Source organism: Meriones unguiculatus, chromosome 11, assembly GCF_030254825.1.
Source record: "Meriones unguiculatus strain TT.TT164.6M chromosome 11, Bangor_MerUng_6.1, whole genome shotgun sequence".
Classification (NCBI taxonomy): Eukaryota; Metazoa; Chordata; class Mammalia; order Rodentia; family Muridae; genus Meriones; species Meriones unguiculatus.
The window spans coordinates 86,081,136-86,096,531 of NC_083359.1; the positions used below are offsets into that span (position 1 = coordinate 86,081,136).

Sequence of the window (15,396 nt, forward strand, 5' to 3'; positions counted from 1 at the left end):
GTTGTAACAAGCTTAGGTCTACTGTGGATGGTGATTTCGTTAGGAAAATGATTTCATAAAGCAAGCTGTTGATGGCAACAGAAGGGAACATAAAGGACAAAAAAGAAAAAAAAAAACCCTCAAGGAAATCGACAGGTGCTCAGCTAAAATAACAGGAGTAATGATTTGGAGAAAGTGCCAGGGACTGAGTGCCAAGGAGGGAGGTTACATGTCAAAGCCTGGGAGGCAAGGGGAAGTCTACAAATCTCATCATTCCATTTCAACAGAGAGTGGTCCTGAGACAGAACTCAGGCTCTGTATTCTGCTCATGGGTCTTATCCATGGTGTTTGTCTGTGGACATCTGGGCCAATTCCCTCCTTGAAGAAGGAAAACAGAGCTACTGGCCTGGCAGAATGCCCGCACCCAGCACACCCCCCCTGCCTTCCTTGTGCTCCTTTCAAGCTCCACATGCTGAAGGCCACTTGCCATCTGCACTTTTCCAACTTGTATAAAGCCAACAAAGGGTCAAGACTTTCTGTGCAGGTCCTAGGCCAGCCATGAGAAAGTGACAGCTTTCTCCCCAACCCCCAGTGCAGGAAAAGGCCCCGTGAGAAGGCACATCAGCCATGGCATACATGCCTACCTTCACGGTTCGTCTTATTTATCTTCTGCCGATGAGCAAGCAAAGCCAACTAGACTCTCCGTGGGTGTGGGCTGTCATGCGCACTTGGCAGGGAGGGGCCTTTATGCGGACATTCTACATTTACTCTCATGCCCAGCCCACCCTGTACACTGGGGCACTGGAGCCTTCTTTGCCAGGCATCAAGGGCATCTGATACAGCTGGCAGTGAGCAGCGGGCTGAAAGGGCGTCTTTCTGAGAAGGGATCTAAGCATGTGAGCCATCTGGACACGCTTGGGGGTGAATCTACTTTGCCATATGCTGCAGTACCCACTCACACCCTAAATAAGCAAAGAAAGCCGCTCAGCAGAAAGCCCATGCCAACAAGGATATCATCTCATATGAAACCTGCAATGAAGCTTGCAAGTATTTTAAAGAAGGACTCTTGGTTCCTGAAGCCTTGGTCTACAACGTCACCCTCAGTTTTGCCAGAATCACAAAATGACTTCATGACAGGTCACAAGCAGACATCCATCAGCATGAGCCAGAGATGACGATGCGTAACTGTTAGGACAGCTAAAACCACTCTGAAAATATACATTATAAGGAACCACTTCTCTATCTCTGCCTTTTGATTGTTTTAACCAAGCTGCAACCCTCTTGGACTGGCTACTGTTTTAAAGTGTTGGTGCTGCCCACGGGTTACATGCGACAACCTAAAACGAATGCTACATCCATTTGTAGCAGCGCCTGCAGTAACACTCAGACCACAGTTGGACTTCTTCACGGAGCAGACACGTGCTGCTTGTTCAGCTTAAGCATGAGCCCAAATGTTCACGGTTCTCAAAATATGGGTGGATCCCTCAATTGCATAAGACTTTGTTAAAATTAGAGAAACCTTAGCTATATTGAATCTACTGCAGTAGAGAGGTTCCATCAGTTCCCAGCCATTCCCCGTGCACTCTGAGATTGAGAGCTGCTCTCTAAATGTGGACAGAGGATCAGAAGTACCTAGAAATACATTTGAAATTGTTGTCCAACAGTTTCCTTGAAGATTGCAACATTCCACCATACAGAAAAGCTCCTTAAGACAGGAAGTAGACAACTCACTGCTCAAAATAGTTCCAGGAAGTCCCTGAAACTGACCAGACTCATTAGATCCCTCCATTCCCAAGATATATAGCCAGAAAAGACTGCTGGGGTCTCTAGCTGGCAGTCCCAGTCACCTGGAAGAAGAAACTTATCCTGAAAGGAGAAATGCTTCAAAAGTACCTCGAAGAAACAATGACCAGCTGAGCCACCTGGAAAACACACTCTCAAAAACCTGAGCTGCTCCAGGTTCCCCGCATTTGTAAAATGTCGTCCATACTGGTGTGGACTTTGGTGACAGAACTGTTTTTTAGTCGTTTCCTCTCCTGTAAGTAGCAACAATAAAACTCAATTGCTTCACCATGCTGGGCTTTGGTGGTAACTGTTCTTTGGTCTGTTCTGAGCTCCTTATCTGTGCTGCAGCTTCCCAGGCCTGTCACACAACAGAAATGGAGAGTCTCTGTTCCTCTCCTCCAAGCCCACTGAACAGGTGTTTTCCCAGAAGTAGTCCACCTGAACGCTGCAATCTGGAAAACATGAGGTGAGCAAACCAGAAGTTCCCTCTGGTTATCGAGGGAAGCAGCCTCTGCCAATAAAGCGAGTCCCGGCCTTCCATGCAGGATGCTGGGGCTCAAAGCTAACACAGCAACTGCGACTGATAGAGCCCTCCAGCCAAGTCTTAGACTCCCTTCTCTGGTGTTTTGTCCATCAACATTGACATCAAAGATGCAGGGGTGGTGAAGACACTCCACCAGACATTACATCACTAGGTCAGTTCCCAGTCCCTCAATTCTTTTTTATATAATACTTTTAATTTAGTCTTTGAAAAATTCAAAGACATGCAATGTATTTTGACCATATCCATCCCCATACCTTGTTACCCCTGTGTCAAAACCCACTAACGTCTCCTCCTCCTGACCTCCATGCCTTCCTTTTATTATTCCTAGTATTAAGAGACTGCTGATAATAAATGATGAATGCATGGGAAATCTACTGAGGCAATCTTCCAGTGATCACATCCCAAAGAAAAGGGACTCTTACTCTCAACAGCCATTAACTTCCAATAGCTGTGGAGGAGGAGGGCTCAGGAGCCCCTCCCCAGTCCATGGTGGAATTTTTTTACTGGCTCGATCTTGCACAGGTCTCGTGCAGACAGCCTCAGCGGCTGTGAGTTGATTGTGTGTCAGCCACAGCATGCCCAGAAGACGGTATCTCACAGTTCACCTCCCCGTTCCCCAGTTCTCCCACTCACTTACTTTTCAAAAAGCCATGTTCCCTGAGCTTTGTGTGGGGGAGGGGGTTGATACAGGTGCCCCATATGTGCTGAGTACTCACAGCCATTGATTTCTCAGCACTTCTAAGCTGAGTTCAACACTGACAACATCACACTGCCAATATAGCTCTTGGGTGAAGTCATCCAAGAATGCATTCTAAGACAGATTAGCAGGCAGAGAGTATATGGGGGAGCACTCTCAAGAATAACCAAGGGACAGGAACAAGACCGAGCTCACAGGAAGCTCGGGAGTTGGAATGTCCTGAGATGCTGTCCTGAATCCAGACAAATGATATTCTATATCAGCCAGCCACTGGATGTGGGTTTTCCTTTGAAGAAAGCTATAATCTTGGGTTAACCCAAATGACAGTGAATCAAGGAGGCCCTCGGGTATGTCATTAGTAGCCAATCCTCTGAGCATAGGGAGGAAGTACTTTAGTCCTGCGTGAGAAGGCTGAGTAACATTCCAAATCCAGCACACAGTGTCAGCACTGGCCTCATACTATAATTTGCCCTTTCTCTCTAATTCTGCCTGCTTTATCCACCTGGAGAAAGGTTCTAATTAGTGGGAGTGGAACAAACCACCACTACTGTGTCTGACATTGAGGCATAAGCTGACTCTTTTCTAGATTGTAGACTCCTCCACTATCCATTTTAGATTCTTTTCACCCTTGAAAAACACTTCTGGCAGCCTAGTACCTAGTGAGTCTACACAAACCTTCATCTATGAAGCAAATGAGCCCCTGGTCACACCCGTCTCTAGCCTGTCTCTGCTATTATTGCCTGCTTGCTTTCAACTGGTCACTATCAAGAGAGGGCCTAGCGCCATCCACATTCCTTCCTGTATGTGATAAGGGCACTATAGCCTCCTCATTTGGGGCCCTTCACTGCTGTCAGCATAATGGATCTTTTTTCCTCCTACTGATCTCTTAGTACAAAGAGCTGGGGAGAGGAGGGGCGGTAGCAGCTCAGATTATAATAAGCCCTTATCACACACTGATGAAAGCTCTCATCTGGGACCTGCTCTTCTGAACTCAGACTTTACGTTGTCAGGGAGTGAGGTTACATACTCCACAGGGAGGGGCGGAGAGTGAGGCCACCCTTGTTTGTACTCCTCTGTTGGGTCCATGAATTCTACCTCTTGAGGCAACAACCCCCCACCCTGTTTGTCTATTTACAATGTGTGACATGGATCATCCCAATCCCAACCACCCTGGCCATTGCTACTGTAACTCACACATGAATTGCCAGATGCTGGGTGATGGCAGGCAGGGGCTAGTATCATTCTGTTGGGTTGCCCAGTGCTTATTCTAATGGCAGCTACCTTCAGGTGGTATTAATGCGCAATACAAAGATTTTAACCCTTTAGATTCTCTCCCATAGGCCCATCTGCATGTCTCTTAATAGACCCCTGACCTGCTCAAGCTATATGCTCTTTCTCGGGAACTCATGTATATTTCTACCTCAACCCATCTCTACAAGATGAATGAGGAAGTCTGCTGCCCAAAACATTGCCCATTTAGAGTATTTTGAAGATTCATTCACATCAGTTCATTTGCAAGCTTGCACCTACATGCAAAGTCAGCTGCTATGGATCCTTGTGGGTTGAGTGTGGTGATGTTGAAAGGTTGGGCCTAATATAAAGTAATTAATTCATTAGAAGTGCTATTCTCAAAAGGAATTAGCTCTCCTGGGACTTCAACTGGTTGTAAGTAAAAGAACAAGGACAACCTGGCTCCTTCCTGCACTCTGGCTTCCTGTCTTCCCATGATTTCTCCTGCTCACACATGCTCCTTCCACATGATGGCACTCACCAGGAAATAACACAGCCAGGAAGCCCAAGCTATTTGACCTTGCAGCTTCCAAAACTATGAGCCAAATAAACCCCTCCTCTATACAAAGCCTCAGCCTCATGTGTTTTATTATAGCAATGGAAAATGAACTAACATACCAACCCATCTGCAATGCAAACTTGACTTTTTCTTCTTCTATAAGATGTTCGTAAGGTGATGGCTGTCAAAACCCTTACATAAGTGTCTGCTGGTAGAGAGGAAAAAAAAATGGTGACATGGGGAAACTAAGCTACTTGCTCATATAGCCTCTTTGTAATCTCTGGCCGTGTTGTGATTCACAGCCAAAGAGTTACTTGTATCTTACAAATTCATCACCAAGAACCCTGCTCAGGATTGGTTATACCTTCACTTACAGGCAGTTCCTGAAGAATGACTCAGCTATACATTAAACCTTGGCAACTGGGGAAATGAGTAGCTTGACCTTAAGAGAAAAATCTGCAGAGGACAGTGCAGAATACACTGTAGCATTGAGGATTCTAAGGAGGTCATTAGCATCTTGATCTTGCAAATAAAGAATCTTAAGGAGGTGGAAAACTTCTCCAGTTAATGGAAAATAATCCAACTTTGGAACAGTCTCAAAACCAGAACCAGTACTATCTGACCACCATGGACTAAAACTGGACCTCAACAACAATGGAAATAGCAAAAACCCTACACGCACATGGAAACTTAACAACTTACTTCTCAATGACAGCTGGGTAAAGGATGAAATAAAGAAAGAAATTAAAGACTTCCTAGAATTCAATGAAAATGAAGGCACAACATACCCAAATTTATGGGACACAATGAAAGCAGTACTTAGAGGAAAACTCATAGCACTAAGTACCTTTAAGAAGAAATTTGTAACATCTCATACAAACATCTTAATGGCACAACTGAAAGCCCTAGAAAAAAAAAAGAAGCAGAAACACCCAAGAGGAGCAGAAGGCTGGAAATAATCAAACTCAGGGCTGAAATCAACCAATTAGAAACAAATAAAACAATTCAAAGAATCAATAAAACCAAGAGGTGGTTCTTTGAGAAAATTAACAAGATAGACAAACCCTTAGCCAAACTAACTAAAAGGCAGAGAGAAACTATCCAAATCAGCAAAATCAGAAATGAAAAGGGGGACATAACTACAGATAATGAGGAAATCCAATCATTAGGTTGTACTACAAAAGCCTATATGACACAAAGTTCGAAAATCTAAAAGAAATGGACAATTTTCTTGATAGATTCCATCTACCAAAATTAAGTCAAGACCAGGTAGAAATATTGAACAGCCCTATATCCCCCAAGAAAATTGAAGCAGCCATCAACAGCCTCCCTTCCAAAAAATGCCCAGGGCCAGATGGTTTCAAAGCAGAATTCTACCAGACCTTCAAAGGAGTGCTAACTCCAATTCTCTCCAAATTATTCCACAAAATAAAAACAGAAGGAACATTACCAAACCGAATAGAAGACCCAGAAATAAACCCACACACTTATGAATAGTTGAATTTTGACAAAGAAGCCAAAACCATTTAATGGAAAAAAGACAGCATCTTCAACAAATGGTGCTGGTCCAACTGGATGTCTACATGCAAAAAAAAAAAAAAAAAAAAAAAAGAAACTAGATCCATATTTATCACCTCATTCTATGAAGCCACAGTCACCTTAATACCTAAACCACACAAAGATCCAACAAAAAAAAAAGAACTTCAGACCTATCTCTCTTACGAACATTGATGCAAAGATACTCAATAAAATACTTACAAACCAAATCCAAGAACACATAAAAGATATCATCCACCATGACCAAGTTGACTTCATCCCAGGCATGCAAGGGTGGTTCAATATACGGAAATCCATCAATGTAATCCACCACATAAACAAACTGAAGGAGAAAAACCACATGGTCATCTCCCTAGATGCTGAAAAACCATTTGACAAAATCCAACACCCATTCATGTTTAAAGTCTTGGAGAGATCAGGGATACAAGGAACATACCTAAACATAGTAAAGGCGATATACAGCAAGCCTATAGCCAACATCAAACTAAATGGAGAGAAACTTAAATCAATCCCACTGAAATCAGGGACAAGGCAAGGCTGCCCGTTGTCTCCATATCTCTTCAACATAGTACTTGAAGTCCTAGCTAGAGCAATAAGACAAGTAAGGGAGATCAAGGGGATACAAATTGGAAAGGAAGAAGGCAAATTATCACTTTTTGCAGATGATATGATAGTATACCTGAATGACCCCAAGAACTCAACCAGAAAACTCCTTCAGCTGATAAACACCGTCAGCAAAGTGGCTGGATACAAAATTAACTCAAAAAAATAAGAAGCCCTCCTGTATACCCAAGACAAAAGGGCCGAGAAAGAAATCAGGGAAACAACACCCTTCACAATAGCCACTAACAACATAAAGTACCTTGGGGTGACTCTAACCAAGCAAGTGAAAGACCTGTTTGAAAAAAAAAAAAAAAAACTTCAAGTCTCTGAAGAAAGAAATCGAAGAAGACATCAGAAGATGGAAAGATCTCCCGTGCTCATGGATTGGTAGGATTAACATAGTGAAAATGGCCATTCTGCCAAAAGCAATCTACAGATTCAATGCAATTCCCATCAAAATACCAATACACTTCTTTACAGACCTTGAGAGAAAAATTCTCAACTTTATATGGAGAAACAAAAAACCCAGAATTTCCAAAACAATCCTGTACAACAATAGATCCTCTGGAGGTATCTCCATCCCTGATCTCAAGTTGTACTACAGAGCAATAATAATAAAAACTGCTTGGTACTGGCATAGAAACAGAAATGTGGATCAATGAAACCGAATAGAAGACCCAGAAATAAACCCACACACTTATGAATAGTTGAATTTTGACAAAGAAGCCAAAACCATTTAATGGAAAAAAGACAGCATCTTCAACAAATGGTGCTGGTCCAACTGGATGTCTACATGCAAAAAAAAAAAAAGAAAGAAACTAGATCCATATTTATCACCCTGCACAAAACTAAAGTCCAAGTGGATAAAAGACCTCAACATAAAACCAGATACTCTAAATCAGTTAGAAGAAAAGATGGGAACAGCCTAGAACTCATGGGCACAGGAGACAACTTCCTGAACAGAACACCATCAGCACAGGCCCTAAGAGCAACAATAATAAATGGGACCTCATGAAACTGAAGAGTTTCTGTAAAGCAAAAGACACTGTCGTTAGAACAAACGACTGCCTATAGATTGGGAAAATATCTTCACCAACCCAACATCTGACAGAGGGCTGATATCTGGAATATATAAAGAACAAAAGAAGTTAAAAGGCAATAATCCAAGTAACACAATTACAAAATGGGGTATGGAGCTAAACAGAGAATTCTCTGTAGAAGAATATAGAATGGCAGAGAAACACAAAAGGAGATGTTCAATATCGCTGGCCATCAGAGAGATGTAAATCAAAACGACCCTGAGACTTCACCTTAACCTCCCAGAATGGCTAAGATCAAAAACTCAAGAGATAACGCATGCTGGAAGGGATGTGGAGAAATGGGAAGTCTCCTCCATTGCTGGTGGGAATGTCAACTGGTACAACCACTATGGAAATCAGTCTGGCGCTTTCTCAGACAATTAGGAATAGTGCTACCTCAAGATCCAGCTATACCACTCCTAAGCATATATCCAAAAGATGCTCAAGTACACAACAAGGACATTTGCTCAACTATGTTTGTAGCAGCTTTATTTGTAATTGCCAGAACCCGGAAACAACCCAATTATCCATCAACGGAGGAATGATACAGAAATTGTGGTACTTTTACACAATGAAATACTACCCAGCAATTAAAAACAAGGAAATCATGAATTTTGCAGGAAAATGGTGGGATCAAGGAAAAAATCATCCTGAGTGAGGTATCCCAAAAGCAGAAAAACACACATGGTATATACTCACTTATATAGCCCTATAAGATAGGATAAACATACTAAAATATGTACAACTAAAGAAGATAAACAAGAAAGAGGTCCAGGGGTAAGATGATCAATCCTCATCTAGAAAGACAAAGGGGATGGACATTGGAAATAGGAGAAAACAAGTAACAAGACAGTAGCCTACCACAGAAGGCACCTGAAAGACTCTACCTAGCAATGTATCAAAGCAGATGCTAAGACCCATAACCCAACCTTTGGCAGATTGTAGGGAATCATATGAAGGAAAGAGGAATTAGTATATCCTGGAGGGGACAGGGAGCCCCACAAGGTCCAAATATATCTGAGCACAGGGGTCTTCTATGAGACTGTTTATCCCACCAAGGACCATGCATGGATATAACCTACAACCCCTGATCAGACATAGCTCATGGTAGCTCAGTATCCAAGTGGGTTCCTTAGTAAGGGGGACAGGAACTGTTTCTGACATGAACTCATGAGCTTCCCCTCCCCCCTGAGGGAGGAGCAGCCTTGCTAGTCCACAGATAAGGACATTGCAATCATCCTGAAGATACTTGATAAGCTAGGACCAGACAGAAGGAGAGGAGGACATCCCCTCTCAGTGGACTCGGAAGGGGGCAGGGAGGGGATGAGGGAGGGAGGGGAGGAATGGGAGGGAAAGAGGGAGAGGGCTACAGGTGGGATACAAGTGAATGTATAAAATTATTTTAAAATAAAAAATATTAATAAATAAAATAAAATACAGCCTAAAAAAAAATGAACCAGAACAGCCCATGTGTGAGCCACACATGGGATTTTAAATTACCTACTAACAGCATTACCAACAGTAAACAGAAATCGGTAGAATTGTTTCAATGTCATCGCTTACTTAACATACCCAAAATATTGTCATGTCAATGTGATGAATATTTCACTCGACATATCTTTCTTATCATGCTGTCTCTGAAATCCAGTATGAGGGTTTCGTAGGCACATCACATCTTAGCTTGAACAAGCCACCTACAAGTACTTAGTAGCCATGAATACCTAGTAGCAAATGCCTCAAAGGCAACACCTCCAAATTCTGCTGGGTTCTCTGTTCTCCTGATAGATTCCTTCCATGGAAGATCTGAGCGTCTAGGAGAAAGATGCTTGGGCAATAATCTTGTGACTCTGGCGGAAATCTGAGTCCTTGGAATTTTCAAAGCCTCAGCAGCCCTCATCTCATTCCCTTTGTGGCTGCTTGCTCTGCTGCCCCCATTCAGCTTCCCAGGCACTGCTGCCGCTTTCTGGGAAGGCTCAGCTTGAAAAGAAAAAGAAACGAGGCAGGTAGACAAATGTTTAACTGCATCTCTGTGTGTACCCTGTAATTTAATGCTAAATCCAGCTCAATTCCGTTTCTGTGGCAACCGAAAGAACCAGCTTCTACAGGTCTCAGCTCATCACTCCTTGTCAGATTCCTAAACACAGGGTGACTACAAAGCATCCAGCTTCCCGAATATCCTGGCTCTCATGTTCTCAAAACCCCAGATCCTGAGCTCAAGCTGCAAGTACAAAGGCCAAACATGGAAGCGCCCTAATCACCAAGCATATAGGAAAAGCAAGAGCAAGAGCTAGAGGGCTTTCTTCATAGCAGTGTTTAGAAATGAGACCAATTTTCTCTAGCCTGGGAAGACTTTCTTCAGATCAAGATTTAGCCAAGCACAGTAACTCACTCCTGCAGTCCCAGTACTCAGGAGGGGTGAAAGGAGGATTGTCAGTTCCCGGCTAGCCTGGGCTGCATAATAGACCCTGTCTAAAAAACTAGTAATAATTGATTTAAGTTAATTAAAAAAAAAATAAACAAAAAGAGCAGCACTCCACCCTAAAACCCCTTTGGTTCCTCTGGTGGCCTCCCATTGTTCTCAAGATACAAGCATTAATCTGTCAGAGAATACAGAAATTAGAGCAGGCCTCTGTAGCCTGGACTACAGAAGGCCAGCCTGGACTACAGAAAGAGTTCAAGGCCAGATCAAGTAACTCGGTAAGACATTGTCTCAAAACACAGAGCTATCATAGCAAGGGCTCAGTGGCATCACACTTGCCTAGCTTCTGTAAAGCCCTGGATTCAAACACCAATGCTTGCTTGTATGTTCTTTCCTCTCTTCTCTTCTCTCTTCTACTCCTCTCCTCCCTTCTCCCTCCACCTCAGGATGAGGCCATTTTTGTGAGCCACGACTCTCAATTCTGGACCCTTCTTGCAACCAGCAGCCTTACGAATACAGACATTAGTCTGCTCACAGTGTAGTACCGGGCCTGTTCTCAGTAGGAACATGTTAAGCTACACGCTTAAGAAAAACCACCTTGACCTCATCCACAGCACTAGTACATGTCAACTATCCCCCGACAGGAGCCAGGCATGATGGCACATGCTTTTAATCCCAACACTCAGGGAGGCAGAGGCAGGTGGATTGCTGTGAGTTCAAGGCCAGCCTGATCTACAAAGGGAGTCTAGGACAGCCAGGGCTACACAGAGAAACCCTGTCTCGAAAAACAAATATATATCCCCTGACATTCAAGCAGGTCTTTCTGGGGTTGTATTTTACTACCTCAAATCCCTGGGAAATCAATGATAAAAGCAACCAAGCCTCAACGTGATGGTCCAGGGATCAGCCAACAAGGGGGAGAATTAGATCTAAAATATCATGTGAATTCTTTCTCTTGACAGGTCTCTCTTTCTGATCTATTTCCAGTGAGGCATGAGTATGGGACCTCAAGACACAGGAGAGCACAGGAGCTGGATGGGTGTTACAGTGTGAATCCAAAATGCCCCCCCCCAACAAGTTCATGTTATAAATATTTGGTCTTCTGCTAGTTAGTCAGAGCGGCTCTAGAAGTTTATGGAGGTGAAGCTAGGTTGAAATATACAGGTTATTAAGGTGAGCCCTTGACTTATATGATCCCTGGCCACTTCCTGTTGTTCCCCTTTTTTCTCACGAAGTTTTATGCTCTGCCCCACCACACTCTCCATACCATGACGGACAAAGCCCTCTGAAACTGTGAGTTAAAAAAATAACTCTTCCTCCTTTTAAGTTGTCACACGAGGTCACTTTGTCATGGTGACACAAAAGCAGTGAAGGCAGTGGGGGAATATGTGATCTTTGCTCACTGCTTTCCATGTGGAAAAGCTGCCTGACCATGGCATAAATCAGCAGACTGGCCCAGGAGCTTCCCAGTGCAGCTCTATTTCCTCTCTCCTTCTACTCTATGATACTGTGGTTTGTACACACTTATCACTACCAGGGACTGGGCGGGATGGGGGAGTTTCTTGTTCTTAAAGTTATGCCAGAAAGTTCTTAGGGGACACACTCTGTTCTTGGAGCATTCTGTGGAAGGAGAAGACAACTGCCTAACGATGGCAGAGTGAATCAAGGAAATGTGGTATCTATAAACAATGGAACTTTTCAGTCATAAAGAATGAAGCCAGGTCACTTACAGGAAAGTAGGTACAACTGGAGATCATCACATTAAATGAATTAAGACAGTCTCAGAAAGACAAATATCACGTTTTCTCTCATTTGTGGTCCCTATATCTTGTATGGACATAAAACTGTGTATATATGGCATGAAAGCAGAAGTAATATTAACCTAGAGGGTTGAGGGGGAACACTAGAAGAGGGAGCAAGCAAAGGGAGGTTAGGAGGAAGTGGGGGTAGTTTGTTCAACCTACAACATATACTTGTACGAAGTTTAAAAATAAACTAAGTTAAAACAAAGCAAAGCCCTTTTTATGTGACCTTGGGATGTCTTACAGAGGACTCATCCTTTCAACTATAAATTGTAGCTCACGGGATCTACCACTGTCAGATTATACTAAATATTTCTGTGGTACGGTGCCTGGCACAAAATGATAAAAATAGTAGGCCCTTATCAACTCTCCTTTTTAATCTGGCATGGCATGTGTCTGTCAGAAAGACACAGCATCCCCTGTAGCTTTCATGCAGGTATAGAGTTCTGGTATCAGAACACCACGGTCCCACGTGGCCTCTGAACTACAGACCATGTATCTATTTATTTCTGAGCTTCAGAATTGATAGCCTTAATCTCTCAAGTGCCAACGTCCCTAGGTCTACTCTGCACCCAGGTTAGAAGGCCTGCAGGTATCCTGACAAAATGTTCTACATACATCATGCAGAGTCCCGGGCATGGCACTATGCGCAGGGCAAATGTGCCATAAAAGGCAAGTGGGTTTGGAGGTGGTTTTTCATAGAAGGCAACCCAACAGGCACTGGCTGCTCTGGCAAAGGCTGCAAAGCAGGCCAGCCAGCCGGTCAGTCTTCAGCTGTCTCGGGGCGCTCAGAGGCAAGCTGCTAATGGCACCTTAGGTGAGTCAGCCATTAATTACAAAGTCATACAAATCCCGCAGGAGCAAAAAGGCCCGAGTCCCGGCCCCAGGCAAAAAGAACAATGCTGAGCATCTTCTATTTACCCTCAATAGCTGTTTTCAAAGCTGCCCTAATTTTCTAGACAAGGAAATTTAGGCCTACATGAGCTCATCCAGGGTCACCTATCTGAGAGGCCAATCTCACTAGACAGACAGAGAGACACGGAGAGAGAAAGACGCCTGAAGAAGACAGAGGAGAAGGCAAGGGAAAGGGGTGGGTGAGGGAGAAGTGAGGAGGGAGAAAGGGAGAGAAGGAGGGAGGAGGGGAGGGAGGGAGTGTGTGTGCTCTCTAGCTGGCTTTCTGCAGTGCTCGGAGCATAGGGAGGACACTAATGCCCCTCCAGGGCAGTGAGGCCTTGCCTGCGCTGGGCAGGAACCTCCTTGAGTCACCCACCCTCCTATCTATCTGTTCTTTGTCCTCTCTTCCCTTCTGCAGGGCACCATGCTCCTGTTTGGCCTTGCTGCAATGCCCTTGCTCCCTGTCTGCTGAACAGCATTTGTCTTTGGCAAATCCTGGCTGCCAGCCTCCTCCCCTGCAGGCAGGCTGCAGTGGCTCCTTAGAAGGCATGCTGCCTGCCCTGGGACCTGTCAGAATGAAAGATTCCAGTAAGGCTAGCTCTCCCTGGTTTATCTCTCCTATCCGCCCCTGCTCTCATTCTTATGCTTGCCATCTATCCCCTCTCCCCTCCCCGCCCCCGTGTCCTTCCCTCCCTGCTTTTCATTTTCCTGCTATATAGCACACCAGCGTACCACTCCTGCATTCCAAAAGCAACCTTGGGCCGGGGCTTTTTTTCTTTGCCTGTCACAGGCCTTCCTAGGCTCTCAGTGTTCCAACAGCAGGGCATAACCCTTGGCTTACTGGATAAAATGTGGCTGGAGATGGGTACACTGCCCTTAAAAGTAAAACTTCAGGGATGACACCAGAATAAACATTAGTTAGTGTGATTATTTCTTTTATAAATAAATAAATAAAAATGCAAACGAACTTTAGGCACAGATCATGAGAGTAGAGACAGAGGCAGAGATGAGATCAATGGAGTTAAAAGCCCCCAGAAACCTCTAAGCCAACCTGTGACCTCTCCTGAATACTGCATTTGCATGCTTATGCCATTCTGTTGTCTTTTGCAGCTGCTGTTGTATGCGTTTTGGTTTGTTATATAGGGTCTCACTTTATAGTCCAGGTTGGCCTTGAACTCATTATGTCCTCTAGCTTGAGTCTGAGCTAACAGTGCCTGCCCCTGCCCTCCACCCCACCCCGTGCTGACATTACAGCACCAGCCACCACACTGGGCTCCAGAATGGCTCCTCCCTTTCTGTTCTCTGTCCTTCCCTGCAGCTGCTCAATTGCTGTCTCCTTTCTAATCACCCCGTTGTTTCTACATGAGCCCTCACCTTGAGTCCAAAGGCTTCCAGTGGCTTTCATTACCTACAAAATAAAGCCCAGCTCTACAGAAGGACATTTCAACCCAGCCTAGCGTGCACAGCAGCACCCCCCAAGGTGTTCCGGTTTTGCCTTTGCCTTGATCGTTTCCATGCCGGCCAGGTAAACCCTACCCAGGCTTCCAAATCTGCTCTCACACTTACCTGCTGTGGAAGCATCTTCTGGTTCCAGCTTTTGCCCTGACTGTCACACACCCGCACGCGCACACACATGCACATCGCCTTCCCCACCTCTGCTTCCCCATTACAGTTTTTTCCCCTGTAGCATTAAAAGTAAATCATACTGTTTCTACACATCCATCCATCTATCCATCCCCCCAGCGCTCTAATAATATGGACCCTGCCTTGTTTCTCCTCGGTTTAATCATTGACTCTTACACAAGTATTTGAACATAAATGCTCAACTGATACTTATTAAATTGATTTCAGCTACACACACACACACTCAACTACCAATGGATACATAACAAATTGCAAACAGTCTTTCCAACAATCGTTACAGAATTATAGAATTTCTTTCACACTGTCATAGGATCCAAACCCATGGCTTCTGCCTCCGGAGTGACTACTTCCTGTCTGATAGCTCTCTGAGGCTCTGATTGCTTACACAGCTGGAATCAAGCTATCTGAAAAGGCAGCTGTCACTTAACATTCCCCAGAACATTTCCACAAAAACCGTCCCAATTGCTAGATCTTTCACTTGGGGAAGAGCTGATTCATGAGATTTAAATTAGGAATTCTATGTAGCGAAATAATTCTGTGGAGGCAAACAGAAAGAAAAAAAGAAAGAATTGCCCTGCTTGGGTCCTTTCATTGAAGTCAAGTG

General features: G+C 44.2%; 1 long non-coding RNA gene across 4 annotated transcripts in view; it reads right to left on the reverse strand.

The window, feature by feature from the left end:
* Positions 1-15,396, reverse strand: part of LOC132646389 (uncharacterized) — a 48,752-nt gene that overhangs the window by 29,243 nt on the left and 4,113 nt on the right. Inside the window, exon 1 of one of the 4 annotated variants that reach the window (XR_009584626.1) lies at positions 9,755-10,024. The exons of 1 other annotated variant lie outside the window; for it this stretch is intronic. This is a non-coding gene — a long non-coding RNA (uncharacterized LOC132646389). Of the gene's footprint in view, positions 1-623; positions 832-9,605; positions 9,709-9,754; positions 10,025-15,396 lie in introns of those variants that run through there. 2 more of the 4 variants (XR_009584627.1, XR_009584625.1) reach the window with 2 other exon arrangements.